This window comes from Cupressus sempervirens, chromosome 5 (assembly GCF_028749045.1).
Source record: "Cupressus sempervirens isolate cs-2001-9-10 chromosome 5, ASM2874904v1, whole genome shotgun sequence".
Classification (NCBI taxonomy): Eukaryota; Viridiplantae; Streptophyta; class Pinopsida; order Cupressales; family Cupressaceae; genus Cupressus; species Cupressus sempervirens.
Window position 1 is genome coordinate 154,705,398 of NC_143122.1, and position 17,535 is coordinate 154,722,932.

Below are 17,535 nucleotides of genomic sequence, written 5' to 3' on the forward strand. Positions count from 1 at the left end.
CATTTATAGGTCTAATTAGATTTAAAGGTTAAACTTTAGAGAAAAATGAAGAGTGTTATAACCAAGTATTGATTAAGATTAATTGTATTTAATTAATATAACAATTGCTATTTATAATTGTATGATGTAGAACTTAAGGAGAAATATACATCATGTAGATAGACAATATTTAGCTATTTCTAAGAATGATAATCAATTATACTCCCATCCAATAAAAAATCAAGACAAAGGTACACTAATTATATATAGAAACTTGGTATAAACCACTAAAAAACTGAATAGAATGAACTCGAAAGATAAGAAACAAGACAATGTAGAAAATTACACATTGTATGATAATTTTTTTAAGGGTGTTAAATCAATGGAAGAGCTCCTACTTTACAAGTAGATGGATGGTGGTTTTATTTCATCGTGCTCTATTATGACCAAATATGTTATTAAATATGTTACTAAATATTTGACTAAATCAACTATCAAATATACAACTTAATATGTGATTAAATATACTACTAAATAAATTACTAAATATACTACTAAATCTACCACTATATATAGTACTAAATATACCACTAAATCAATGATCAAAATTAGTGATCAAATACTTGACTAAAAATTCTTAGTAGTAAATTTAGCAATATTATAAATGACTTGATATTAACTATTATTAGTCACATGACTAAGTTTAGTCACATATATACAAGTTTTAGTGGTCTTTTTAGTCACATATTGCTCTATTTAGACTAGTGTTATCCTTTATCAAGAGCAAATATCCTAGACCCATACATAGTAGATGAGTCTTCATCTTTTCCTTCTAACTATCATAGTTAACCACATCAATGTTAGGACCTGAAGTGACTCATCATTGATCTCTCAATGTTGTTAAGCTTTCTTTATAAGGACTTGAGGCTCTTAATCCAATTGTTAAAATTTTTAGTCCACCAATATATCTGAGAGGAGTGGGGTGGGGAGTTGAATCAGTTATCAAATTACTATAACAATTTTTAACCTTATCAAACCTTAACCATATGAGCAATATAATCAAAAATCATAACAAGATACTCATACATAATAATAACAGATATGTTAACTAGGGAAACCTTTGATCAAAGGAAAAACCCCTTTGGGGATGGTAGTGACAAGATGATATACTAATATAAATATTCCTTATTAGAGGATGAATGTTGTTAGGAGTCTATGAAATATATTCAATACATATTAGTCCTTATTAGGAGACTTTGAATATTTTTAGGAGATTCCAGCCCTATTCGGAGTTGAAGAAAGATGGACCCACATTCCAAACAACTTCAAAGGTAAAATCAATGAGCTTGCTATGCAAATGATCTCTATATTATTCCTTATAGAATAATAGAAATTCTCTATACTTCTCCTTCCTCTTCATCTTTCCTATCAACTAAACTTCTTCTCCTAGTCTTGATACCAGATCACTAACTTGACATCCAATAACCCCTTGGATCTCTTACTTGCACTTACCATATACTCTCCTCTTTTTCTCACTCCATTGATCACTTGCACACTATAAAACGAGGAAAACAACCTTCCTTTATGTCATATCCTTAAAAAAAAAAATCCTTGAGTCAGCCTTGTATCTTTCACAATCTATTATAATATGACCACAAAAAGAAAATTTATTATTTTGCAATCTCATAACATTGTTAGCTCACAGGCTTTACAACTTCTTACATGTGTGACTCTAGGACTTGTGCACTTGTTGACCTCATCATTAGACTATCTTAGCTATCACTGTCTAACTTCACATACCCTGATTATATCTTAGTGAAGAGATACAATGCAAATATCAAAAACAAATTATCAGGTACTCTATCTCTATAATATTCTTTATAAATCACATATATCTTTTGTGTGTTTTCAACTTATGTCATGCAAACTTAACCTCATCATCAAGACACAATGTACAATATCTCATTAACCAAACATCATCTTAACAATAATCCTCTATCTATATGATCAAGATCTCTACCTACTACTCTACCAATCTTTACAGAAACCATACTATATTTTCATCAATGAAAAACATAGTCATGAATGCAATATGTCATCTATTCTACATACTCTCCAATTATTAGGATATTACCCTAAAGGAATACTATCAGCATTCACGCTAACAAGTTCATCTAAATAAATTATACAAATATCTAGTAATTATATAAATAAAATAATAATTTGGGATATATAGTGGTTTATCCAAATAACTAGACAACATACACACTTTAAGTAGAGGATATCTCTATTAGTATGATCATTAACACATTAAAATGATTATACAATAGCTTGGATATGACTCTAATTCTTTGATAGGATCAAACATAATGGAAGATGAAAATGTTTGTAATATGTCTACTCAATAATGATTGGGCTATTAAGGGTTAAGATGGATGAGCAAGTGAACACGAAAGAGACTAGGGTTTTTAATGGCAGTGGTGATTTAGAGGCTGAATTTGAAGAACATGAAGACCCAAATAGTTCTTGTTAGTATCTTCTCTACAATAATGAATCTCTTTGGAGGAGTAGATGGGAGGTTTGGTTGCCTAGTGTATCTAATTTTTTAAGTTCATTTTTTGTGGGGGATGGTGGCCCCTATTTCAACATACAATGCACCCATGGTTTACTTTGTAGAGAAGATTTCCCCTTCATTGTTTGTGATCAAGGTGTTTTTTATACCTTTAGTAGTATTTTCTCTGCTTCTCTAAGCATTTTAGTGTCTAATGCATTTGTTATGTGAGATGCATCTACTAGTGGGGCTTCTCCCTTTTCCTATTGTGGCAATCTCTTATGGCTTGGGGGTGAGAGGAGGCTCTATCTCCCATGTTCTCCCCTCTTCTAGATGCCTTCCTTTTAGATCTTGAGGGTTTCTCTCTACTTTTTGGAAAAGGTTTTTGGGTTTTAGGAAAGGTTGTCAAGTTTTGCTAAAAAATAATCTTAATTAATGGTAGGATTGTTACTCTATGGCTATGGTTTGCGTATTTTTTAGCCCTCTTTGATGAAGAATGGATCATTTTTACTAGTGATGGTTCTTTTATTTTCTTGTATGTCTCTTTCCATATGATGATGTTGGGTATTGGGGGGAGGAGGGGATTGGCAACCTTTTGCTAGAGGTCTGCTTGTGCCCTATGGTCTTCATCTTTTTTGTGTATTGAAACATGGACTATAATTTTAATAAGAAATTTAGACATTACCATTTATGGGTTCCTCACACATTTCTCTTACCTTGGAAGGTTGTGCCTTTTCAAAAATTAGGGTTTTTCCTTTAGTGGTATATAGTTACTCATGGCGATGTTGGAATTTTGTTTACTATTACTCTAGCCATACTATAAATAAATTTAATGGCACCTTTCTATCCTTCCAACCTTCTATTATATCATGTTTGAGATTTGTTCTGTCAAGGATGGGAGATATCTTTTTCTTGAACAACATCTTGGTGGTTGTTTCTTTGGTTGTGTTTATGTTAGAAATCTAAAGTGGATTTATCATTGGATGAATGTTGGCCAAGGAATTCTAGTTGGGATGAAAAGAAAAAATTTGGTGCTGGTGTTTTTGCATGAGAGATATTTTTTTCTTCACTCCCTTGATCAAAAACCAACAATGTACCCCTTTTGGGGAAAGTATTTTGAGGTTCGTTGGGTTCTTTCTTCTCATAGATCTAATTTTCCTTTTTCTATCTATGATGTTTTATCTAAAGGTAGGTTTCTCTTGTTGGCTTGGTCCTTTTTCAAATTTTTATTTAATGATATCTAGTTTTTTCCTTATGATTTTAGTTCTTTTTAGTGGTAGCGAGGTATCTCATTAATTTTAAAGGGCACTTGATTGTCTTTTGTTGTTATTGGTTGGGAAGTCATGGTTATTTTTGTAGTCTTGGTAGGTTAAGGATCCTTCAAAAAATCCTTGAAGGTGTGAGATCATTTTGAATAACCTTCAAGGTTTTGCATTCCTTCCAAAACCCTTGGGCTAGGCTTTTAGAGCTCGTTTCCTTATATTAGCTTTCATTCGCCATTCTTTTTTAAGGATAGTGTTTCTATAATAGTTTTAAGGTTATTCCTAATCCCTTCTTTCTTAATCAAAAATAATGATTGGGCTTCAATATATGATATAGTTGTTAAAACTATAAAAGCATTAGAATATCCCAATTGAAGTCCAATCATAGATGCACAAAGATATTCACCACTTGGATCTTATGTATTTCTCATGAAAATGCATATAATATTTCTATAGAATTGAAAATTATACCGAGATACAACCTTCCATAATACATCTTCTATATAATCGTTAGTATAAATTGTCTAGAACTATAATTTTTCTTCTTCAAGAACATGATAGGAAAAATAATATTTAGTCCCTATAAGAATTTATTAATGAGGGAAAACTTAATTTTGAGACAAATGTATGGCACTCCTACTATTAAAAACTAGACAAAAATTAGATTTATTGCATCCTAACTATTTAAATAATCACTATATCTATATTATTTTGTTAGCTCCCTCAGTGAAAGAAATTTATGGAGTCTTACCAAAGGGACGATAAAAAATATATTATTTACAAGAGGCCTAGTAGGTTTCTATCAACATCAACTTTAACATATAACCAATAGTCAAGATCACCTCTTATCTAAATCTCCAACCATGTCAATGGGCCCTTGTTTTAATGATGAAGTTGAATGGCTCACAAAGAGCCCACCAAGGATTAAGTCTTGCTAAGTGTAAGGCTTTGGCACCATAAGGGATGAGCCTAGGATCAAGCCCTAGGTGATTTTGATGGCATAGATACCCCTCAGTCCATAGCTCTAAGTCAAAGAGGTTTTAGGCATGTGTGGGTGCGTATCAGGTTCCAAAATCTTCAAGTGGTGGCCTTCACTGGTTGGTAGCTCGTAGACATTGTGCCTCATTGGGTTGCCTCGTATGTCTAAACCTTCCATCAAAATCTAAATAAAAAAACTCCAACCATATCATAATCAACATTATCAAAAAGTTGAATACCCTTAAGTTTTTGAAATATTAAAAAAATGGTACATTTAAGATATTGAAGAATGGACATTGAATTTCTCACCAATTAGTTTAACCTACATTAACCATAAATATTCTTAAAGCTTTGAATGGAAAAGAAATATCAAGATAATTTTAAATAGTTGAATAAATCAAATTGTCAACTGATAATTAAATATAGAACATTGTCCATTTCTTCTCTATCTTCTCTGTTGGAGTAGTGAGACATATTTTAGATGAAAAGCATGTGTGAAACCTTTGATCTACTAAAATAATTGTCAATTATCATATTAAATTTGTCCAAATGTTTTTAATTATATTTCTCTTTAGATAATTTAATTTCTCATTTCTTTTTCTTTTTGTATTCAGTAAAAGTACAAAGTTGTATTCACTTTTAGGTTGACTTATTAGAAAGACTGAATTTGAATATTTCTATCTAAAAATCAATTTTGTTCAAAAATATGACCTAGATAAATTTATTTTAGCTAAGTTATATAAGCTACACACTTTTCCAATTGAAAATTTCAATTAAATGCATCATTTATACCAATTTGTGTCCAATTACTAAGGGAATAAAATCATTTCAAAAAATTGAGTTTCAATAACTCTTACTCTTTTGAATGATTTTTTTTAATAACATATAAGCACCATTTTATAAATATCAAAGTTAATAATAGTCTTATATAAAGTTTATAGTGTTTTACTTAGATATAGTAAATTGTAATTAAAAAAACTACCAATATGTATTTTAACACTCAAGCAAATGTTGATTTGAGAAAGAAAAAAATAGTATATGTTATAAAAAAATTAAAATTAAATGGAATATGGTATTCTATAGGAGAGTTTCCTCTTCCAAACTTTATAGTTTAGTTTTTGGTTAGGATAGATTTGCTTTGAAATGTGTGGTGTGAGATGAGAACTATCAATTTTGAGTGAGCTGAAATTTGAATTGTTACAAAAGAGAAAATATAGGTCAATTTTTTTTTTTTTTTTAATTCATCTACTTATATTTGTCATCTATAATATAATCTGAAACAAAAATGTTAAAAAGTAGGAAAATATATCAATTATTATTTTTAATAATCGTTAAAAATAATAATCACAAACTTCATTCATTTCTACACATTTCATTACTCTACTTAATTTTCAAATTCTAAATAATAATACCAATTCTATGTTAGTGAAAAACTAAATATTTATGCTTCAGCTAGTCTTTTCCTTTATAAAGTGTGACACGGGTTTGTTCTTTCACTCTATTATATCCATCCAAAGAATCCACATTGCATAGCCTAGATATTTTATGATGAAACAAATAGCTAAATGGAGGTTTAGTACATGAAGAACTAATAAATTATTCCTAGGAACCAAAATCTATTAATTATAAAGTAGAACAATTAAAAACTCACAATTTGGAAGACACTAATAGTAAATGCATGAGTCTCCTTCGCAGTGGATAAAATTTTCCTGAGTCATATAACTAAAAAAATTTAAAGTACCACTATCTTGGGGCTTCCATAAGCCCATACATATTCATCTTCAACTTGCAATATAAATAATAATATACATATTTAACTAAACCTTTAGACTAGTCCATATATATAATTTCTCCTCAATATCACCATGAAGAAATGTTATTTTGGCATCAAGTTGTCAAAGTTCAAGATCCCAAGTACCTTCCATAGCCAAAGCTAAATGAATTGTTTCCACTTTTACAACTTGTGATAAGTTTTCATCATCAACTATCATTTGTTGAGAAAAAAAAATTCACCACTAATCTATCCATATTCTTTTTATTCTACATCTTCCTCTTTTATTTTTAGTAAACCCTTTTATTTTTCAAAAATATATGATTAGGTGGAGGAGGAACCAAATCCCATGTCTTATTTGGATCTTAAGGAATATAATTCGTAATTCATAGAATACATCCAATGTATTAAATTGGCATTATTATATGCTTACTTAAATTTTGACGTGGTGCCTCATTAGAAAATAGAGAAAATAATAACTCCTAATCATTAAAATTACATGAATGTATTCATTCTTGTGTAGATCTCTATAGCTAAACACCTTGTTCAACAACTTTATTTTTTCCTTGAGAAACATTTTTCTCATTACGAAGCCCTTTCCCAATTGCACATTAGTATGATATATAATGTGTCATCAGAGACATTGGTTGTAGTATGAATTATCACTAAGTTTCTGATAAATATTTCCAACTAGAAAGTTACAGGGTGTTTCGGCAATGTCATGATCTCACCATGTACTCCTATCTAATACATGTATGAGATTAGGTGACTTTAGATATGTTGAGGTTCACTAAGAGGGCCTAGTGATCACTAAGTTAGACCATGTAGGAGAATATGGATACTAAAAGTGTTGAACTATAGAAACTATAGGAATGTATATGACCTACCACATTGGAGAACAAATGGGGGGCAATGTGAATACAAGGTTCTTCTCTATTGTCAATATTCTTGATGAGGAGGGACCACAAGAAGTTAGTAGGCCAAAGACAAATTTTCTAGTCTGTGGGGAAGTACTAAGAAGTTGTGAAGAAAAATAAGGTAGTGGAAGTGGTGGAACAATGAATGATGGTGTAATGACCAGAGAAGGAGGCTAAAATATCAATGGATGGGAGGGTCATTCAAATATTAAAAGAAGAGGTATAAAAGGATGAAAGATCAATAGTAGAGGAATGAATAATCAAAGTGCCTCTGACAGAAGTAATAATACTTGGCAACATATTTCTTCTCATGACCCATTTTTATGAAGTTGGTTTGATTTTTTCTTTTCTATATAGGCAATTTTCACATAGCACTAAATTGATTGTTTCAAAACTTGGAATCTAATCTCTTTGAAGCATTATCTAGTGACCCTTCTTTCCCATATAATCAAGCCTCATGTGCAAAAATTTAGTGTTACTATCTATAATAGAATTAGATGCTCCCACTTCACCATTACACTTCTAAGCATTTAAAATTTCTAATTTCTTTCTTTTTTTCCAAAATAAATTGAATTTGGTTACTTTAAAAGAATCTTTAAAAAAATTACATTGCAACCTTTAAGAGGAAATTTGACTCAAATAAATCAGATTATATTTAAGAGTGGAAACATTCCTAACATCCTTCAAAAGTTATTTACCACCATTTTTGAGCGATTATAAATTATCTCCTTTTTTAACAATGTCACATTCTTTATTATCTCCAACAAAAGATTTAAGAAACATACCATCACGATAATTTGCAAAAGCACTCTAACAAGGAGTTGCATGAAAAAAGCACCAAAATTGAGAACCCACGAACATGATTTGTTTCACCAGTTGCAAGAACATAAACTCTATTATCTTTAGGAGTTGTAGTATGTATACCATCATTAGTCACTTTATCTTGGGCTTTGTTATTATTCCAACATTTTCCTTCTCTTTATCCTTGTTTAACACAACTAAAAAGTACCATTTACGCCTCTTGATTTTAAATCATGTGTTGATCTATGTCTTTCATTATTGTTATGTCAGCCTCTTTCATGACTTTGACCTCAACTAATTATGCCACAAATTTTATTGCTTCATCAATAGAGAAGATACATAATTCTTTCTTTGTGTCTCTTCATTTAGAAGTATGGTCATAAACTCCTCAAATTATAATTTTATTTTGACAGCAACTATAACAATTGAATAGATTTTATCTCATTATCTAGAGGTTTTTGAGTGAGATCAATAGAGAGACTTGAGTATTGAACCCATTTAAGTGATTTTATGTGACCCTACCTTCTTTGATTTTTAGATTGTATAACTTTTTCATTATGAATACCTTGTTTGATGCTAATAGTAATTCATATAATGAAGATAGTTTTTGAAAATCTCTGTCAATGTCTTTTTTTTTGAAACATTAAACAACACATTACTTGAAAACGATAGAAAAATCATTTACCTTGACTTAGAATGAGTTTCTCCCACTCACCGTCCCATAAGAAACCTTGACCAAGTAATGTGGGTGTCAAATCCTACTTGATAAATAGTGGTTCCATATACACTTTTGATAACCCAAAAGTCTACACAATATTTTTTTTCCCATTTGTCTACCTAAATCGCCCATCACATCAAGTAAACCTCATGGATTTCAAGGACATCAAATTGATCTCTCCCAGCTGTAATACCAATTGTTGAGTTTTAAATGAAGAAAAGAAAAGAGAAAACTCAATTAGACAAAACAAACATATCTAAAAAATATACATAGATAAAGAACAAAATGAGACCAAAGAACTGGACTATGTCCACTCTTCAAGCAGAGGATATCTTTACTTATATGATAATCCACACAATACAATGATTGTATAAAGGCTTCTTAGTCTTTTTAACGTAGAGATAATGGAAGATAAACCACTTTGGAATATGGATAGTTAGCAAAGATTGGGTTTAAGCATCAAACATAGATCACTAGACTTGTTATAGAATCACAAGAAACTTCCATTTCCTTATCATAAATCTCTAATAGAGCGTCGACTGTTTAACCAACATTTGACTAATAAAACTACTATAGATATCTTAAATAAATCTATCTAAAGAAATGTTGATAGATATCCACTACAAAATATTTATAATTTAAGTTATTACATCTAAAATTATTTATATTTCCTTTATCTCCATTTATTTAGGTATTTACTAAATTAAGCTTTTATAATTTCTAAAAAATGGATGATTTATATTTAAACAAATATGTCCAAATATTATAATTTAAACAAATATTTTGTGTAGTATTTATTAAATTATTTTTAAAAGTATATTATATTTATAATAAAATTTAAACATTTGACATGTAGACATTGTCAAATTTAACCTTAAAGAATGAAAGCTAACATTAACACACTCACACTATCCCACTCCACCCATTCTGTGCCATTATAGAATGCCTTTCTCATTAAATATTCAAAAATGTAAAATATTATTAACATGTTCACCAGTGATGAAAGAATTTCTTACTTAAATCCTAGTTTAGTGCCATTATAAACTGCCCTGTCCCCTTTTAGTTATTCTTGGCACCATGTTACTGTCATATCGGACTTCTTAGTCATTCCTGTGGGTGACTCGTATGAGACTCTTCCGTAACTTCCTTTTCAAGAATAAGAAATAGAATGCTTTAGGTGGGAGCAGAGAGTCTTAGTGCACCTGATTCTTTACCGCAAGAACATGGTTTCATATAAACTATTACAATACGGTAGAGAAACCAAAATGTTATAATGGTTCCTGGAAATGTTTGAGATATGTATCATCTTCTCATTAAATTTCATTGTGAGATTGATGAGAAACAATTTCAAGTAACTCAAACATTATCCATATTCCCGCCTTTTATGTTAACCAATGAATCGTTGAGAATATTTCTTTACAGGACAGCGAAATGGACATCGTATACCACAGTGAGATCTGAAGATGTGACATGGTGAACGGAAACAAACGAATAAATCTCGCGTTGCACAATTGCAGGGAAAGATTTAGTTAACTACATTGAGAAATGAGTAAACCGTATCAATCACTTTTTCTAATTTTTCTTTTCCTCCTTAAATTGATAGCTCAGCGGACATATTCTCGCCAGTAACATGTATGGCATTTATGTTTTGTCATCTTGAACCCCGTTCTTTTTTCATTTACATACCTTTAAATTTAATGTCAGAAACATTTTATTCTTGCTTTGAAATTTAACTGTTGGAAATGACCATTACTCCCTACGCATTGAGTATCGGATGTGGGAATCTTATTAATAAAGTTTTGTCATTTTCATTCTTCTGGTGATCTCCCTTTAAAATATCTAGTTAGAATATATATATATATATATATATATATATATAACGACCATTACTCCCTACGCATTGAGTACCGGGTGTGGGAATCTTAGTAATAAAGTTTTGTGGTTTTCATTCTTCTAAGGATCTCCCTTTAAAATATCTAGTTAGCATATATATATATATATATATATATATAGGACCATTACTCCCTACGCATTGAGTATCGGGTATGGGAATCTTATTAATAAAGTTTTTTGGTTTTCATTCTTCCGGGAATCTCCATTTAAAATATCTAGTTAGAATATATATAACGACCATTACTCCCTATGCATTGAGTACCGGGTGTGGGAATCTTATTAATAAAGTTTTGTGGTTTTCATTCTTCTGGGGATCTCCCTTTAAAATATCTAGTTAGAATATATATATAACGGCCATTATTCCCTATGCATTGAGTAGTAGGTGCGGGAATCTTATTAATAAAGTTTTGTGGTTTTCATTCTTCCAGGGATCTCCCTTTAAAATATCTAGTTAGAATATATATATATATATATATATATATATATATATATATATATATATAATGACCATTACTCCTTACGCATTGAGTACAGGGTGTGAGAATCTTATTAATAAAGTTTTGTAGTTTTCATTCTTCTGGAGATCTCCCTTTGAAATATATATCTATATATATATATATATATATATATATATATATATATATATATATATATATATATATATATATATATATATATATATATATATATATATATATATATATATATATATATATAGGATATTTTACTTTTTCTTGGTGCAAGAATGCTCGAGAATAATACATTATGTGATGCCTCTGCCCATTTGTTCAAAGAATAGAGAATGACTTCCATTCTTCGATGAAGTTGGCGGTAATGTAATGAATGGTAAATTGCATTTCAAGTCCATTCCCTAATGACATGTATTCTCAAACATTTCTTGAAAAGGTAGGGCTTGTGCACAAAAGGATATGCTTCCTTGTGCAAATAAGTATGTAAGCAGTATGAGGTATCTTCACAAGCAGATCCCAAAGGGAAAAGTAATTACCGTGGAGACTTTTAATCTCAATTTTAAATTTTGTTATCCTTTTATTTATGTCCGTGCAATGTGATATTTCAATTTCTATGAAAATAAACAAAGATATTCTAATATTGATTACTCTTTACCAATAAAATTTGATCTTTAATATATATTTCAGTTCCATTAAAGTAGTTTTCCATTAAGCGCCCGTTTGGTGAGCGAAATAGGAATACATATTCTGGAATACGTATTCCAAAAATTGTGAATTCCTTGTTTGGATGCACCAAAACGGGATTGGAATACGAAGCAAAAATAGAATACGTATTCCATTTTTGGCCCAAAAATGAGGTTTTGCAATTCCACCAAAATAGTTGGTATTGGAATACGTATTCCTATTCCATTTTTTTTAATTTTAGAAAACATAAATTTTTGGGTCCGCGAATTCTCATCAAATATTGGCTGAACCAAACGGAGAACAGGAATACGTTCTATTGCAGAACACGTATTCCAAAATATGTATTCCAAAATACATATTCCTATTCCGCTCACCAAACAGACCCTAAGTAAAATTTAACTATCCGTTGGTAACCTTGAATTCATTGAAACATGCAATTTTTTTTCTTGATGCAAAATTTATTGTCAACTTTGAAGGCACTTGAATTCCTTATAATTATTTCTTCCATCATTGTACAAATTCTATAAATAGATATATATACATTTTTTATATTAAAAGTAGCCAAAAAAGGGGGGTTCGCTCTCATTACATAACCATGCTTAAACACTTAACAACAAAATACTACCAGTGTCCTACCCTTTTATAACTTCAAAAAATATAGCAACCCAACTAGTAAACTCAGCCCAGATACAAGCATACATATTCACATAATCACCGGTAACCATACTAGAACAACCAGTGGAAATTATCATCCAAACATAGCTAATAGAGTATTTGCTAAGCTGCATAAAGTTATTCTATAAAAAAAAGAAAAAGAAAAAAGAAAAGGAAAAGAAAACTACTTTATCTAGGCTATTACCAGTATATCTACCATAGAGTTCAAACCAAAAAAAGAAGAGTTTAGAAGGGCACACAACCTAAACATAAAAGTGTAAGCTAGACATAACCAACAATAGAGAATCGTTATCAGAAAATAAAGAAACACTACGCCTAAGCATTATCCCTCTCCTTCCCTTTCTTGGCCAACAAGAATTTGGCCCATCTAATCTACTTGAAAAATCTTTTCATACTAGTCCTATCCATAACCTTTGTGACCTTCTGTCATTTCTATCTATCTATAGAAAGACTAGTGGTCATTGTAATAATCTCCTCATTCACATGGAAAGAGAAAATTATTGGCGACTCTCCTTTCAATCTAGCATCAAAAAATTGGGGCAAGATATTATCATCATACTCTATAATAGCTTCAATAAATAGAATAAGGAGAGCTTCACTCAGAGCCATCCAAGTGCACAGTTTCCTTAGATGGCCCTTGATTTTAGAAGGCTCAGTATGCACCATATCCCCCTCCACCATTTCCAAGCCTTGCTCAAATTTCTTTGAAACGTCAAGATTTTCAAGTTTCAAAATAACTTGGTTGTTTCTTAGAAGCCTAAGAAATTGATGGGGACACAACCAAACAACAGAATGGACACAATAAAAAAGGGAAATTATATTAACTGATAAAATAAGCTAGTACAAACAATGTAGAGAAAATAAACTTCAAAACATGCCCTACGGGCTTACAATAGCATAAATCTGGAGAATATTTCTCCTTTTAGCACCTCCTCTCAAGCTCCAATCCGAATTGCCTTTTACAATGCCAGAAATCTCCTTAAATAGACCCCGGAGGGTTAAGGACTAGGAGTACATTCTAAAAAGTGCTAGTAGGCATCACCGACAAAGTAGAAGGTTCTAAAAGCTGCGTTAGAAGTAGGTGCAAATCTAGAAGAATCCAAAAACGGTAGCCAAACTTTCGGGAGGCATAACTTTTGAACCGTAGCTTCGATTGACGAATCGTTTACATTTTTGAAAAGCTCTCGAAGCGCTCTATAGCCTTATGGACCAGCTTCACTTGTCCCCCATTTTTTGACCCTTTTCGAGGTCATTTAATGCCCCAAACCTAACTTTGAAGCATTCTTAGGAGGTCTCCAAAACTCGAAAAACTGTAATAACTTTCAAACCGTGGGGCCTATTGACCTGATTCTTTTTTTGGAATGCTCTAAATCATGATTACATTCATCTAGCCAATTCACACCTTCTAGTTTACCGAAATGATGGCCCAAATACATGCTCCTATTTATTCGGGATTTTCAAACACACTGGTAGTTGAACTATGAGAGTTGGAACCTTTATTTGAGCCAAATGGGTATCCAAAAATGTAAAGACATGAAATAGAAACTAAGTCTAAGTACATTTTTTTTTGGGTGACACAGGATTGCCCTTATACCTCTGGATGCTCCTGCATCAAACACCCAGGGTAGATTGAAAAGTGACCCTGTCACTTTATGGATGGTAGAGGAAATCCCAAATGGGAAAGCTCAGCTGCTGAAATCCAAGTTGAGTCCTCGATCGGCCGTCCTTTCCATTTGACCAAATACTCTTCATATTGCCTGTTTCTGGTACTCCTACCCACACGATGATCTAGAATGTCTTCTATCTCCTCCTTCTTAGAAGCAAGAATTGGACATGGCTCTAAAACCAGCTCCTCATCTGCACCATCATCATGATACTCTGTTAAATCTACAATGTTGAAAATGGGAGAAATGTGAATACCATCTGGCAGCTCCACCTCATATGCATTTCCTGAGTTATGTTTCATCAAAACTTTGCAGGGGCCAAATTTCTTCATTTTCAGCTTGTTGTAAGTACCAACTAGAGATCTTTCTTTTAGTAAGTGCAGCATGACTAGATCCCCTACTTGGAATTCCTTATGTCTTCTCCTTTGATCAGCCCTAGCTTTATACTCTTGATTCATCTTGATAATGTGTGCTTGAACCTCCTCATGTAGATGCTTGATGTGTTCAGAAAATTCCTCAGCTTCAGCACTTGTCCTCTCCCCTTGTTCTATCTTCCTCAATTTTGGTGCAGTCCTTGGGCTATTCCCATATACAATTTGAAATGGTGATTTTCCAGTACTCCTATTTATAGAGTTATTATAAGAAAACTCTGCCTGTGGTAGAATCAAATCCCATCCCTTGGGCTTATCTCCAACTAAACATCTCAGCAAATTGCCCAGACTTCTATTTACCACTTCTGTTTGGCCATCAGTCTGTGGGTGATGCATGGAACTGAATTTCAAGTCTGTTCTCAACTTCTTCCACAATGTCCTCCGGAAATACCCCACAAATTTAGTGTCTTTATCAGAAACTATACTCCTTGGAAGACCATGTAGTCTTACCACCTCTTTGAAAATCAAGTCTGCAATATGGACAACATCATGAGTTTTGTGGCATGGGATGAAATGTGCCATTTTGGAGAACCTATCAACCACCACGAATACTGAGTCATTACCCCTTTGTGTCCTTGGCAATCCAAGAACAAAATCCATACTTATGTCCTCCCATGGCCTTGATGGAACAGGCAATGGCTGATATAGGCCAAAATTTTGACTAAACCCCTTGGCAACTTGACGAACCTGGCAACCCTATAAAAAATCCTTCACATCCTGTGTAATTTGAGGCCAAAAATAATGTTCTCTAAGCATGGCAATGGTCTTATCCCGACCAAAATGTCCTTCCATCCCTCCACTGTGTTTCTCCTTAATCAAATTTTCCCTCATGGAACTCCTTGGAATGCACAATTGACTACCTTTGAACAACATGCCATCCTGAATCAAATAGTCTAACCACTTGGTTCTATCTACAGCAACAAGTTCTTTACAAGCTTTCCATGCTTCAGCAAAATCAGGATCCTCGGGGTACAAATTCTTGAGTTCATCAAACCCAACTACTTCAACCTGCATTGTTGTAAGCAACAGCTGTCTCCTACTTAATGCATCTGCAACCCTGTTAGATTTTCCACTTCTATGCTTCAACACAAATGTATAACTCTGCAAGAATTCTACCCACTTCATATGCCTCTGATTCAATTTACCTTGGCTATTTAGGTACTGTAATGCCTGATGATCAGTATACAAAACAAATTCCTTTGGCAATAAATAATGCCTCCATTTCTTTAAGGCCTGAACTATTGCATAGAACTCTTGATCATAAACAGAATACTTCTTCTTTGCATCATTCAATTTTTCACTAAAATATGCAATAGGCTTACCTTCTTGGCTTAATACAGCCCCAATAGCGCTACCACTAGCATCACAATCCACCTGGAATACTTTTCTAAAATCTGGAAGTGACAACACAGGCTGTTCAGTCACCTTCTTCTTCAGTAATTCAAAATTTCTCGCAGCTGTTGCAGTCCATTTGAACTCTTTTCTATCCCCTCTTATTGTATCAGTTAGAGGTGCACATATGCCACTAAAATTCTTAATAAACTTCCTGTAAAAACTAACTAGACCATGAAATGATCTTACCTCAGTAGCAGACCTTGGAGTAGGCCATTCCAAGATGGCTTTTACCTTGTCTGGATCCATTTTGAGACCTTTGGGTGATATAACAAATCCCAAATAGACTAACTCCCTTTTTGGAAAGACACACTTCTTTAGATTAATTAACAGTTTCTCTTCCCTTAGCCTTTCAAGGACACTACGAATATGCAGTAAATTTTCTTCCAAAGTCTTGCTAAAAATTAAAATATTATCCAAATAGACAATAATAAATTTTCCCAAGAACTTCTTAAGTACCTCATTCATGAGCCGCATGAAGGTTCTTGGGGCGTTCGTCAATCCAAAGGGCATGACTAACCACTCATAAAGACCCTCCTTGGTCTTGAAGGTTGTTTTCCACTCATCTCCTTCTTGAATCTGTATCTGATGATAGCCACTCTTTAGATCTATGTTTGTGAAGTACTGAGCTCCACTCAAGCAGTCCATAAGATCATCCATCCTTGGTAAAGGAAATCGGTAATTGATGGTTATCCTATTTATAGCTCAAGAATCTGTACACATCCTCCACTCTCCATCCTTCTTTGGTGCAAGTACTGTAGGTACTGCACATGGACTCAAGCTCTCTCGAATCAAGCCCTTCCTCAACAGCTCCTGAACCTGTCTATTTAGCTCCTCTGTTTTAGTAGGAGTCATCCTGTGAGCAGCCTTGTTAGGCAAACTAGCTCCTAGAATCAGATCTATCTGATGACTGATTTTCCTTACTGGTGGCAATCCATCTGGAACATTATCAGAGATAATATCTCCAAATTCCCCTAGTAAATCTAAAACTTCAAATGGTATTTCACTACTACCTTCTTTATCTTTCCTAGGAATCAAAGCATAGCACATATGCTGATGTTTCATGCCATCTAAAAACTTCCTTCCATCAACAAGACAAATCCTAGCACTGCTACATACCTTTTCACCTTCCTTTTTCATGGGCTTCAATTTGTGGCGAACTCCATCCTTTGTCAGAGAGTATGTGTTTGCATGTCCATCATGTATTGCATGTCTATCAAACTGCCATGGTCTACCCAACAATAGATGGCAAACATCCATCGAAATAACATCACAGAGAACTTCATCATGGTAACTCCCAATTTTGAATTTTACTAAACATTGTTTACTTACCTGGACCTTATGATCAT